This window comes from Cricetulus griseus, chromosome 4 (genome assembly GCF_003668045.3).
Source record: "Cricetulus griseus strain 17A/GY chromosome 4, alternate assembly CriGri-PICRH-1.0, whole genome shotgun sequence".
Lineage (NCBI taxonomy): Eukaryota > Metazoa > Chordata > Mammalia > Rodentia > Cricetidae > Cricetulus > Cricetulus griseus.
This window is the reverse complement of record NC_048597.1, coordinates 230,599,842-230,613,479: the sequence shown is the minus strand read 5'-3', so window position 1 is coordinate 230,613,479 and position 13,638 is coordinate 230,599,842. Positions and strand designations below refer to the sequence as shown.

General features: G+C 41.2%; 1 protein-coding gene across 1 annotated transcript in view; it reads left to right on the top strand.

Moving 5' to 3' along the window:
• The window catches only part of Lztfl1 (leucine zipper transcription factor like 1), a 45,969-nt gene extending 36,095 nt beyond the window's left edge, over positions 1-9,874 (top strand). The window contains exon 11 of the transcript XR_004769800.1: positions 9,730-9,874. The gene's annotated coding sequence lies outside the window, so the exon portion shown is untranslated. The remainder of the gene's footprint in view (positions 1-9,729) is intronic.
• Positions 9,875-13,638: the final 3,764 nt, after the last annotated feature.

The window sequence follows — 13,638 nt, the reverse complement described above, 5'->3', positions numbered from 1 at the left end:
GTGAAACAAGCTTGTTCCCTAACTTGAATTAATAAAAAAAAAAAAAAGAAGACAAAGTGGGAAATACCCTCAAACATATTGGTACAAGAGACTGCTTTCTGAACATAACACCAGTAGCACAAACATTGAGATTGACAATTAATAAATGGGACCTCCTGAAACTGAGAAGCTTCTGTAAGGCAAAGGACACAGTCAGCAAGACAAACCACCAGCCAACAGAATGTGAAAAGATATTCACCAACCCCAAATCTGACAGAGGGCTGATCTCCAAAATATACAAAGCACTCAAGAAGCTAGTCTCCAAAACACCAAACAATCCAATTAAAAAGTTGGGTACAGAACTAAGTAGACAATTCTCAATAGAGGAATCTAAAACGGCTGAAAGACACATAAAGTATTCAACATCCTTAGCCATCAGGGAAATGCAAAATCAAAACAACTCTGAGATACAATCTTATTCCTGTCAGAATGGCCAAAATCAAAAACACCAATGACACTTTATGCTGGAGAGGATGTGGAGAAAGAGAAACACTCCTCCACTACTGGTGGGAGTGTCAACTTGTACAGCCACTTTGGAAATCAGTATGGCGACTCCTCAAGAAAATGGGAATCAGTAATCCAGCAACTCCATCCTTAGGCATTTACCCAAAAGATGCACATTCATACAACAAGGACATCTGTTCAACGATGTTCATAGCAGCACTATTTATAATAGCCAGAAACTGGAAGCAGCCTAGATGCCCCTCAACTGAAAAATGGATAGAGAAAATGTGGTACATTTACACAATGGAGTACTACTCAGCAGAAAAAAACAATGGAATCTTGAAATTTGCAGGAAAATGGATGGAACTAGAAGAAACCATTCTGAGCGAGGTAACCCAATCACAAAAAGACAAACATGATATGTACTCACTCATATGTGGATTTTAGACATAGAGTAAAGGATTACCAGCCTACAATCCACACTGCCAGAGAAGCTAGTAAACAAGGAGGACCCTAAGAGAGACATACATGGTCCCCTGGAGAAGGGGAAAGGGTCAAGATTCCCTGAGCAAATTGAGAGCATGGGAAGAAGGGGGAGGGAGCTATGAGAATGAGAAAAGAAGAAGAGAGATGCAGAGGACATGAGGGAGCAGAAAGGTTGAGTCAGGGGAAGAATAGAAGATAACAAGAATGGAGATACCATAGTAGAGGGAGACATTTTAGGTTTACAGAGAAATCAGGCACTATGGAAATGTCTGGAGATCTACAAAGATGACACCAGCTAACAATCTAAGCAACAGAGGAGAGACTACCTTAAATGCCCTCCCCTCATAATGAGATTGATGACTGACTTATATGCCACCCAATAGCCCTCATACAGTAGCTGGTAGAAGCTGACATCCACAACTAAACTGAACTGGAATCCAGATGCAGAGAAGGATGAGTGAAGAGTAAAGGGGTTCAGACCAGGCTGTTGAAACCCACAGAAACAGCTGACCTGAACATCGGGAACTCTTGCTCCCCAGACTGATAGCTGGGATAGCAGCATGGGACTGATCCAGACCACAGGAACATGCATTTCATTGAGGAAACCTCAAAAATCTACAGGACCTCCTGTAGTAGTTCAGTACTTATCCCTAGCATAGGAGTGGACTTTGGGAGCCCATTCCACATAGAGGAATACTCCCTGAGCCAAGACATACAGGGGTAGTCCTAGGCCCTATCCCAAAGGATATGATAAGCTCTGATGGCACCCTATGGAAGGCCTCACCATCCAGGGGTAGCAGAAAAGATATGTGATAGGTAGGGTTTTAGTGGGGCCGGTGGGGGGGAGGGGGTGGGGGAGGACGGGAGGGAGAAGGGAACTGGGATTGCCATGTAAAACAATCTTGTTTCTATTTCAAATAAAAAAAATCTGAAAAAACAAAAAACAAAAACAAACATTCCTGGACTAGGTACCTGAAATAGCCTGTCTTTGTGATTCAGTGTCAAGCCCATTCATTACACATGGCCTTTTTTTGTTGTTGTTATTTACAGGGTTTCCTCTGTGTGTCCCTGGCTGCCCTGTACCACACTTTGTAGACTCAGCTGGCCTCAAACTCTCAGAGATCCACTTGCCTCTGCCTCCTGAGTACTGACTGGGACTAAAGGCATGCATCACCACGGACTGGCTAAAGGTTTCATTTATTTTTTAAAGACGGGGTCTTGCTATGTAGCCCTAACTGGCCTTGAAATCTTGATCTTAGTGCCTTGTTTCCTGGGTGCTTTTATTTTTTATGTTAAACTACCCCATTTTTCATAGTTCTCTCAGCAGTGGCAGTGGGCGGATGCTGTAGGAGAGTGGCTCTTACAGGCAAGTGTTAATGTTGCTGATCTTAGACTGGGCAGGATGCCTTCTGATTCTCCCAGAACACAGGAGTATGGGAAGCCATCTGAAGCCATCTCCCACTCACACCCTTCTCCCTTGGGACGCTTACTGCGAGCTCAGAATAGATTGACATGCATAGTACAAAAATAATTACTGGGGGTCTAGACTTGACTTTCCAATAATAGTGTCTCACAACTCTTGTTGCTGTTATCCTGCCTGTTTTGATGAGCTGTGGTCCTTCTTGATTTGTGGGAAGAAGACCCAAGAAGCTGGCACCTTTGGCCTACTCTCTTTTGTTATTTATGTAAGTAATAAACTGCCTGAATCTAAAAAGAGCTCATCATACCTATGTCTTAGTCTGCTGCAGTGTACCTGGTTACCTCTCAGGAATCAAGGACTACAACCTGTAACTGCTGTCAAAGCAACTCACAGCCAACCCTCTGCCATCTGCACTTTGAGGGCTGTGCAGCCTCACCCAAGTTTGTGCGCCCTTCAGGAGGCAAGGAAAGAGGGCTGTGCCTAACAGCAGTCATCTGAAATACAAAAATGTTGCTTTCAGGCTCAGTGATCTTGTCTTCCCAGGGTCTATAGCTGCTCTGTTGCCCCTGAGGGTCCTTTTGATTCCCTTCCGTTCGCCCTCAGGCTACTCCATAGGTGATGCCACCATATCTGTGCCTCAGCCTGCCTCCCCCTGGGTTATGACTTCAGTTGTGACATGTTCTCCTTTTATATATTGCTGGGTCTTATCAGCGGACGCAGTATTGAGAAGTTTTAACAATATTCACATCAAAACTGGTCTGGAATTTTCCTTCCTTGGTAAACATCTGTTACTTGAAAGCTGCCAACAATGTTTCTGAACCCATAAATTAACTTTAAAAAGAGAGAAAAAAAAAATGCTTGATCTCTGATCATATTCAGCAAAACCCTTGAATACTTCAACCAGTGTTTATAAGGGCAAACAGTGATCTTAAGCCCATTTTGAAGAAAAGGACAGTAGAGAGGAAAGGGTGGGAGTGAGGTAGTGAGAAAAATGAACAACTATCTGTACCTCTCAGAACAGCACCCATCAGCCCAGCAGAGGTTGCATGACTAGGCTTGCTGCTGTTTGTGCTGGGTCTCTGTATAGCAAAGGAGGAGTGTCTTCAAAGTCTACAGTGTGGATTCAGTTATCTGAGTTGTCTTGTGGGTAAAGTTCCTTATAGTCAGCAACTGTCTGTTGCTGTTTTGGTTTTATATCTTCATTTTTCTTGTGCTGGATATTCTTACCACATATTTTTGTATCTCAAAATAACATCTTAGGCTTATTCTAAGGACCATAGTGTTTTCTTTAGATGATTATACATCACCCTAAGTTTTTAATTGCTTTATTTTATCAGCTCGTTTAAGTAATGTATGTGTATCCATTTTAAGTAACTGTCTGATGAGTTCTGGCAAATGTGAATCCCCACATAACCACTACACAATTGGGAATCTGCAGATTTACCTCCCTGCCCCTTGTGTCACTCTTCCTGATCCTGGGTCCTTAGCAGCCACTGATCTCCTTTTTCTCTTGACAGCTTAATGTACCTTTTTTAGGATTCATATGAAAGAATCATAAGTTAATTGTTAAATGAGGAGTCTTTTACTCAACAAAGTATATTTAATATTTAAGATCTGCCCATGTCTGAGTGGATGCTAGAAAAACTCTTTTCATTGTTGAGAAGTACCCAGTGTGTGGTCTATCATAGCTTGTTTATCCAACCAAATCTCAAGAGTTTTTTCAGCAATATTTACTAAATTTCATATATAAAAACTTTTTTTTGCTTGAGTGCCTGTTGTGTGTTATTTGAGAGGCAGCATGAACAAAATAATGTGTGCCTTCATGGAGCTTAAAGAGGAACCAAAAAAATAAATGGTAGTAACTAAATTATACAATTATATGCATTAGTTCCTTATGGCTCCTCTAACAAGTTGCACAGTTGGTGGCTTAAGATAACAGAAACTTGTTCTTAATTATGGAAGCCAGAATGCCTAAGTCAGGATTTGATAAGCTGGGTCCTGCTGTGTGCTGTGAGAAAGATGCGCCTGTGAGCCTTTCTTGGGGCTTCTGTTGGTTGCTGGGTACCCATCTGTTCAGTGACTTAGAAACACGTCACTGGGAGCTTCGCTTTGCCCTCACATCACCTTCTTGTCTGTGTTTTCTTTTGTAAGGACACTTGTAATTGGATTTGGTGTCCATACTAATCCAATATGGTCTCATCTTGAGACCCTTAATTACATGTGAGAAAAAAACACCTTTAGGTGGACATGTTAAACAGTGATAACAGAGAAGTAGAATAATTAGAGGCAGAGTGCTGAAGGACTATAGATGTAACTTTAGTAATGTGATCAGGACATGCCAGTGAAAAGTCAGCTGGTAAAACTATCTAAAGTCAAGAGAACAGAAAATTGCAGGCACTGCCTGGGAATGACCCTCATGCACAAAAAGACAGTGAAGCATCATGTGGCTGAAGCATGCTGGTAGGACTCGTGTAAGTATTCAAGACTTATTGATTGATTTGGAACAGGGTCTCACTGGGTAGCCCTGGCTATCTGGGAGCCTGCTCTATTGACCAGGCTGACCTTAAACTCACAGATATCCATTTGCCTCTGTCTCCAAAGTGCTGGGATTATAAAGAGTGATATTTGTTACTTATTTTATATGTATGTATTGTTTTAAGATTTTGTTATGTATACAGTGTTCTGGCATCTACACGCCAGAAGAGGGCACCAAATCTCTTGTGAGCCACCATGTGGTTGCTGGGAATTGAACTCAGGACCTCTGGAAGAGCAGTCAGTGCTCTTAACCCCTGAGCCATCTCTCCAGCCCCATGTATGAGTATTTTACCTACATGTTTTTGTGTATTGGATGCATGCTTGGTACTTTCAGGGGCCAGAAGCGAGTGTTGAGTCCTCTGGAACTGAAGTAACAGATAGCTGTGAGCTGCCCTGTGGGTGCTGGGAACAGAATCCAGGTCCTCTGTAAGAGCAAGTGCTCGTAACTACTGAGCCATGGATTCAGGATTTTATGCTTAAGAACATGGAAAACTTTTGCAAGGTAGTTAACCTTAGAATAATGAAAACCTGACAATAACATTAGAAGAGCTATTTGAGAGCAGGGTAATGCAGGTAAGAAGTGGCGGTTAGACCAGAAGTGTTCAGGTGGGACGAGTGTCTGAGACTCAGCAGACTGCAGAGAACACAGATCACAGCATATAGTTCAGAGACCCTGCCACACCATTCTTCTAGAGCCCAGACAAAGAATCACCCATTATCTGCACCTACAGAGCCCCCACACTCTCTCCCACATACTTTCTTTCTCCAAAAGCACTCTCTTGACTTCTAGTATTGTGCTTCATCTGGGCTGTTAGCTTTTGTTGTTGTTTTTAACTATATAATGGGATCATACACCCTGTATACTCCACTGAGTCCTGCTCCATCGGGCAGGGGGAGGGAGTGAGATTTCAGAGGATTCATCTCTGTTATTACATAGTGATGGGGGAAGTACTTCTGTGTATGTTTATCTTATTGGTTGTTGAATAAAGTTCTGTGTGGCCAATGAGAAAGCAAGTTAGACAGGACTAGGAGTCAAAGAGGATTCTAGGAAATGTAGTAGAGAAGTGGTGATCCAGGCCAGAAGTGACATAGCAAGGATACTCATATTTAAGCAAGGAGAAACAGGAAGGGTCCCCTTTTTCCCCTTCGCATCCTCCAGTGGCAGGATGTGAGCCACCGGCAAGAGAGGGTGTCAGCGAAAGGCATCCTCTATAAGATAAGTTTTGTAAAATATATAGATGTATGATAATTAAGACTGAGCTAACAGATGAGAATGCTAGTCATTGACCAAGCAGCATTTGAACCTAATACAAGTTTCTGTATATTAATTTGGGCCCTAACTCCGGCGGGTGGCTGGCGTTAAGTGCACACATGGCGGTGGGGCTCGGCGGCTTTTGGCGGAAAGATTTATCATAACAATATAGAGCAATCATTTGCTTGTTATATAGCTTGCTCATTGCTATATAACATTATCTTACGTGAGTAGCCTATTATTTAATCATCTGTTTTACTACTGATACACATCTGGAGGTTTCCAGTGTGGAATAGAGCAAAGTGTGAATATTCAACAGTAGTGATATTGCTCGGAGTCTCTCCAGGTTGCCAACACTGTAGAAGAGCTTGGTCCTGGATATGTTTTGGAGGTAAAACAGCGTATCAGCCCTGATTCACAGAAGATGAACAGGAGAGAACTAGAGTTAACCCCAGGTGTTTGCAGCTGGGCCACTGCTAGGTAAGGCTTGGTATCAGCTGGATCAGAAGTGGGGATTTGGGAGTGTAGGTGAAAAGAATAGAAAGGTGGCAATTTTGTTTTATATAACCCTGAGATGCCAAATGAGGTATCAACAAAGGGGTAGACATTCAAGTCCCAACCTCAACAACTTGGTCTGGATTTAGAAACAAAGCGATACAAGTATCCATGGAGGTAGTTTTAAGCCGTGACAGAGGCAGTTCTACCAAGGAAGAAAGTATAGATGAGAACACAGGAAGCCCTATCACCATGAAATCTGGGAGAAGAGAGCATTAACAAGGAAACAGAAGCCTGTAAGGCCACGGGGAAACCTCGAGTGTCCTTAAAGGCAGGCTCAGGAAAGCACATCAGGAAGGAGAGATTTGTCTGGGTCACATAGGTCCAGAAGAAGACTGACAAGGTGCTATGTCCATTAGGCATGTTGGCAGACATTGTTTGAGACCATACTAGTTTTCCTATCCATTTTTGCCAGTGAGAATTGGCCTGAGTAACTAGAGGAAGTATTAAGAGAAATAGGGCTGCCACTAGGGACACATGAGAATGTGATCTAAGCAAGAACGTGAAAGAAGTAAGGGAAGCTCACCATGGGGTGTCTGGGGAGAAGACACAGCAGTGTAGAGATGAAGTATTGATGGAACAGCAGGTGGCATGCTGTGCCTGGAACCTTGAACAGGGAAAATAGTGGGAAAGTTGGCCACAGAAGCAGTGAAGGGTCAGGTCACATGATCCCTCAGAGGTCATTACAAGTACTTTGTCTTTTGTGCTGAAACGGAGAAGCTACTCAGAAGTTGAGAGCCAAGGAGTAACATAGTTTGTCTTACTATGATAAGCTTCAACATCATGATTAACAGTGATATGCCACATGCTTATACTTTAATCTCCAGAACACAGTGGATTCTCCTGTTACCCCTAAGTCATAACATTGTGCTGGAGGTCTAAACCAAAACAAAGGTAGAAAACAAAATGGTCAGTGTTAATAGATGATATGGCTAGGAGATGATATGATTGTGCATGTTGAAGACAGCACTCTGCGCAATTATGAAAGGAGAACTTGAGGCTGCTGGACCTACCATACCACATTTTTCTTAAAGTTTTCCTCTTTAAGAAAAATACAACAATTTAATTTGAGTGGCCTTTATAGCTTCAAGATCTATACAGCAGCAGTTGACACAACTGAAAGAAGCCCAAAGTCATCAGAGGTGATACACACTTCTCTCTGTGACAGATAGATCAAACTAACAAAAGAGCAAGAGAGTGGAACATAGGAACAGTGAGGGAAGTAACACATTAGACCCAGTAAATAGAGCGGGCATATCCCTAAATAGAGCGGGCATATCCCTCTTTGTTCTGTACCCCACTTTCTTCCTCAGCACAGCATTGGCGTATTGTGAAAATCAGCCTTACACTGTTCTGTCTCAAAACCCAACAGGTGGTTCTAAAAGAGACTAGTTTTAGAAAATCCACAAATGCTATATCCATAGTGAAAATGTACAGGGTATAGCTACATATAGCATGTCTGGGCAGTAAAGAAGGTAAAACATGAAAAAGTTCAAATCTACACAAATCAAAGGGATGTCTTCTTCAGATTATGTGGGAAGGTATAGTAGTTCCTTGCCTTGTTCCTGTGACCAAATACCTGACAAAGCAAACCAAAAGCAACAACAGAAAAACACTAAGGGGAAAAAGAGTTTATTCTGGATATAGTCTGCCTTGATAAGAAAGGCCCGGCAGCAGCAGTGTAAAGCCTTTTCATTGCCTCTGTAGCCAGGAAGCAAGTGTGGCCAGAGTATAAAACTTCAAAGCCTGACCCTGGTGAGCCTCTTCCTCTAGCAAGACTCCACCTCCTAGGGGTTCAACAACCTTACAAAACAGAGTACTGAGGGCCAAACTGTTCATCACATGAGTCTATGGGGGAACAGTTTACATTCAAACCACAACAGTATAAAAATCATGAAGAAAGGTAATAAATTACAAAATCTGTATTTTAAAAAGTTAGATTATCTAATCTGGGGGAAGGGTGGAAAGTTGAAGTGGACAGGGTGTATTCTTGACCCTTGGAGCTTTTGTATTTTGTTACCTATGTAGTAACTATGTGGACACTTGCTTTGTTAAGCTATTCACCTTTATGTGACTTTTCAGAGGTTGTAGCATGCCACAACAAAAAGTACCGCATAAATGAAAACAAAACTGTAGACATCAATAAAAATATGAAACTGTAGGTTATATACTAAGAAACGGAAACAAAAATCAGAAGAGAAATTGTGGAAGAGTGTCATTCCTTATAATACTGCAGGAAATGGATTTAGCAAAACTGCCCCTAGGTAGTTTTTGAGCTATTTCTAAGCAATGCAGCATCTCAGCAAGCAGGGGAAAGTTTTGGGCTCCTTGAATGCATGAGAAGAAATTTTGTGTGGCATGTATGACAAAACTATCTTCAACGTAGCTAGAAGTGATGGTGCACAGCTATCATCCCAGTACTCCCAGGAGAGGCAAGATATGCAATCCCTCTCTTCTCTTTCTCTCCTCTCTCTCTCTCTCTCTCTCTCTCTCTCTCCTCTCTCTCTCTCCTTCCCCCTCCCTCCCTCCTTCCCCACTTACTTAATCTGAATTTATTTTACAAAAGAAATTTAAAAGGAGAAAAATCAGAAGTTGACAGTAAATGATGGCAATGATGGTACTGGGGAGAATGGAAAATGGAGGAGGGGGTTCAGAAGGAAAGTTCAATGATATATATATAAAGGTTAATAAAATGAATGATGCCAGGGGGTGGCACACATCTTTAATCCCGGCACAGAGAGGCAGGCAGATCTCTGTCTACAGAGTGAGTTCCGGGACAGCCAAGGCTACACAGAGAAACCCTGTCTCTAAAAACCAAAATAAATAAAATAAAATGAGTGACAAGGAAGTACTGATAGGACTCTTGCTCCCTGAAAAGGGCAGTATATACCAGTTGCCATGACACCCTTACTTAGGGACAACCTATCAACCTCATTTTTTCCCCTGGAGACAAGCATCTATAGATTTGGAATATTGAGGTTATTGTTTTATTTTTTAGGCAAGACTTTGCTGTTTAATCCCATTTGGATGTGATTTATGGTGAAATCTTGCTTGTACAAATAAAGCCTGTCTGAAGGTCAAAGAATGGAGCTTGCCACTAGTTAACCATAGAGGTCTGGAGGTCTGTACAGACAGACAGGAAGTGAAGCAGCTGGGCAGAAACAGGATATAAGCCGGGAGAAACAGAAATTCTCTCTTGTCTGCTGAGACACTAAGGAGGTAAGGTATGGCGGTGGTTTGCTCCTTCTCTCGATCAGTATTTTCCTCTATATCTAACTCCAGGTTTTTATTACTTAGACCAATTAAGAACTCCATTTACATGTGATCTCTCGATTCTCCTACCTTAGCTTCCTGAGTGCTGGGATAGCAGGTGTATGCCATCACACCTGGCTTGCTTTTGTTTTCTCAAAGTCTCACAAATGATTCTGATGTACAGTCAAGTATAAAATCCAACATGCCCAGTTGTGGTGCCTATGAAACACACACAGACACACAGACACATACACACACACACACACACACACACACACACACACACACACACACACAAAAGAAAAAAAAAAACTGGCATCATACAATCACCCTAAGGTGCAAAAACAGCCCTTGGCACATACCTTGGCAGTAGCCAAAAGCTTTCTCATTGAACTTAGGACCTGCTCAACAAGAGAGAAAGCATGCTTGGCTCTAGAAACCTAGCCAACTGCCCACGGCTAGTTAAGTTATGGATCTTGGAAGATAAACTACAACCACCACTCTACTCAAACAACATAATACCTAACTACATTATAAACATTTGTCCTTATACTCACATATAAGTCCTCACCCTCATCAAAGAAACCTCTTTCTGCAATAAACAGAAACCACTACAGAAAACAACAGCTAATCAAAATGCTGAATTGTAGAACCCAATACCAAGGGATACAGCTACAAAACTATTCCTGAAAGTAGGGCTTTAGGGTAAATTTCAGAAGTAGGGGTGGAAAGATTGTACTTGAGAGTTTGCTGTGAGAATTGTGTCTCCTAGTAATGTCAGAAGCTACCCCTATAAATTGTCACCAGTATGACTCCTAAGCATGAACGGAACAAGGACATCAACAGTTGACATGCTACAGTGGATGGGAGGACACTCAGAAAGCTTCAATCCTATACAACTCCAGGCAACTAAGGAATACTGAGAATGGAATAGTCTTCCCCAGGGAAGAGCACACCAATTGGTTATTCAATACTGAATGATCAGCACTGAAAACATACAAGTAACATACAGACTAAGCAGGCTGTATTTTAAAATGTATAATGTATGTGCATATTTATTTGTGTGTGTATGTGTGTGCATGTAGCAACAATTGATGAAAAACAGGCCATGAATTTTAAAGCTAAAGGAGGGGTATATGGGAGGGCTTGGAGGGAGGAAAGGGAAAGGGGAAAATGTTGTAAATATATTGTAATCTCAAAAAATAAAAGGTTGTTTTTTTTTTAGGTCACTATGTTTTTAAGATCTCAACATGCCTACAAAACTCCTGGTATTCTTTAAAGTGGACCTGAGAGTCTGTACAAGTCCCCCTCCCCCCATGATGCCCACATTCTATGACAGACCACATTTTGAGGATCCAGAGGTGAAAGAAATCAAATATACTTTGAACCCTGAGCTTGTGAAACAAAGCATATGTATTTCCTGGCAACGTGGGACTCATAGAGCTTCTGCCGTTGTGAGATGAAAGAACAAACACACAACAGCCCAGCAGGACACAGTGAGATTCCTTAGGGGTCACTAGTGGAGACAGCATGGCCCCAACCACATTTTGACCCTGGAAAATATTTCCACAGTGTTCCAGCTGTTTTCCCCACCAGATTATGCCTTCTAGTTAGTCTTGATTCTTGTTCCCATCAAAAATATTTGAGGTGAAAGAGTAAATTTAGCCAAGACCAACAAAATCTCTGAAGGCTTCACCACTGTTCTCTCAGTCCCCTGTTTCCATAACACGTGGCTGGGTCTTGCTTAACCTGCCGTGATCAGCTGAGTGGCCATGGTGAGAAGCCAGAGTGTTTTCTAAATAAGCTTATTTCTGCATCGGTTTGAACTGACCTGAAAAATGTATTTGTTCCATTTGGGCCTTTCTGAGCAAACAATGTCCACTTTGTGTTGTGTACACCACCTAATTATTTCAGATTCCACAGCATCAATTCACAGAAAATGATCCAGGTTACTTATGCTCTTGACCCAGTTGTCCTTTAGAGGTGGATATATGCACAAAGGAACACACTATGCTGAATTTATCTTAGTTGAAGTCTTAGGAAGCCCTGAATTTTTATCATTATATGTTAATAAAAATAGACATTTATTGTAGCATTTTCCCCACATTGTTTTTAGATTAAGGCCTCTTTGCTTTCAGACCTGACACTTGTTTAATTTTCGTTTCTCATCTTTGTCAGTCTCACAGTAGAAAACAGAGCAGAAAACAGCCAGAGCCTGTAGCTGTCATCCCAGACACAATTCTGTGATTGCCACCTTGTCTTCAGTTCTGGCCAGCAATTTCTTGCTATCCTGGGGGCTGTCTGCCTCTTGTTAAATTTGTTACATAATCTAAACTTCTTAGAAGTGTTCAGTGAAAAGTCAGGACTGTCTCCCATTTTAAAGGTGCAAAATGTAGACTGAGAAAGGTTATATATTTTTCAAAAAGTATGCATTTCCCAAAAATTCTATCAATAACAAATACCACTATTATTTAAGTGAATTCTATCTATTCTGTCACTGTCTGCACATATGTGTGTCATATAAAGATTAAGTTAAGCAATTCACTACAAATAACCAGAGGAAAATATAGAAATAATGATATGATCTCACAATGAAACAATCAGATCCTAGGCTGGCCTCAAATTTGGAATGATCCTTGTTCCTTTGCCTTGCTGAGTGCTGGGATTACAGGAATTCCATCACACTTGACCTTTCTTTGTTCTTTGTATTGGTGATGAATTTTTAACAATGTTTTCCTTCACCAGACTATGTAAGGATATGAGCAACTCAATTCTAAGGTAAATATGAGAGTACTGTTACACAAATACATGGTTATTCATATATGTGAGTTTTTATAACCACTGCATGAATCATCTGTAAGGTTTTGGTATGTTTCGTTTCTGCCCATGGAACTACTTGAATTAATACATATCTACCAGAACACAAGTACCACAAGGTAGATAGCAGCATATTTCATAGCAGCATGAAACTGTAAGTAACCTAATTTAACAACAGCGAAGTATTTAAGTAATTTATAATTGTATAAGTACCAGCAAAAAAGAAAACACCCTAAAACTATAGCTATAATACCAATGTAAGTGTGAGGCAGAAGTCAGTTGCCAAAGAAAAACCACTATTTTCCGATAATATGAAGTTTGAACATAGATAAAATTAAGCAGTTTTCAGGGATTTCTGCTCAGTGAAGATGCAGAGAAGTAGGAAAGGGTCTGTAGAGAGGTCACTTTCAGGGAAAAGACTGGTATCTGGAAGGTAGAAGGCAGGACAGGAAGGAGTGCTGGCAACTCTTTCCTAAGACAAAGGAAATCATCCTTGGTTAAGTCATCTTGTCTTTATTTAGAAATTAGTGTACATCTACTGGTAACAGTGAGGGTATATAAAAGAAGTTGAGGATACACTGTGGTTCTGGCATGAGAGGAGGCTTAGTTGGGAAGAAGGGCACTCCTCTACCCTTCCTGTGTAAACAGAAGGAAAAAAGAAGGGTATACTTTGTTTCTGAGTATATTTGAAAGTAGATTCATTGTAATTTTGGCCTAGACATCACTGCCACTGTACTCCTTTGTAAAAGGTAAAGTCATAAATGGAGTGATGAACAGAAGCTACAAATTTATATAAAGAATTGGTGACCTGAAGGCCTAAAAGGTTTTAAAAGTTATT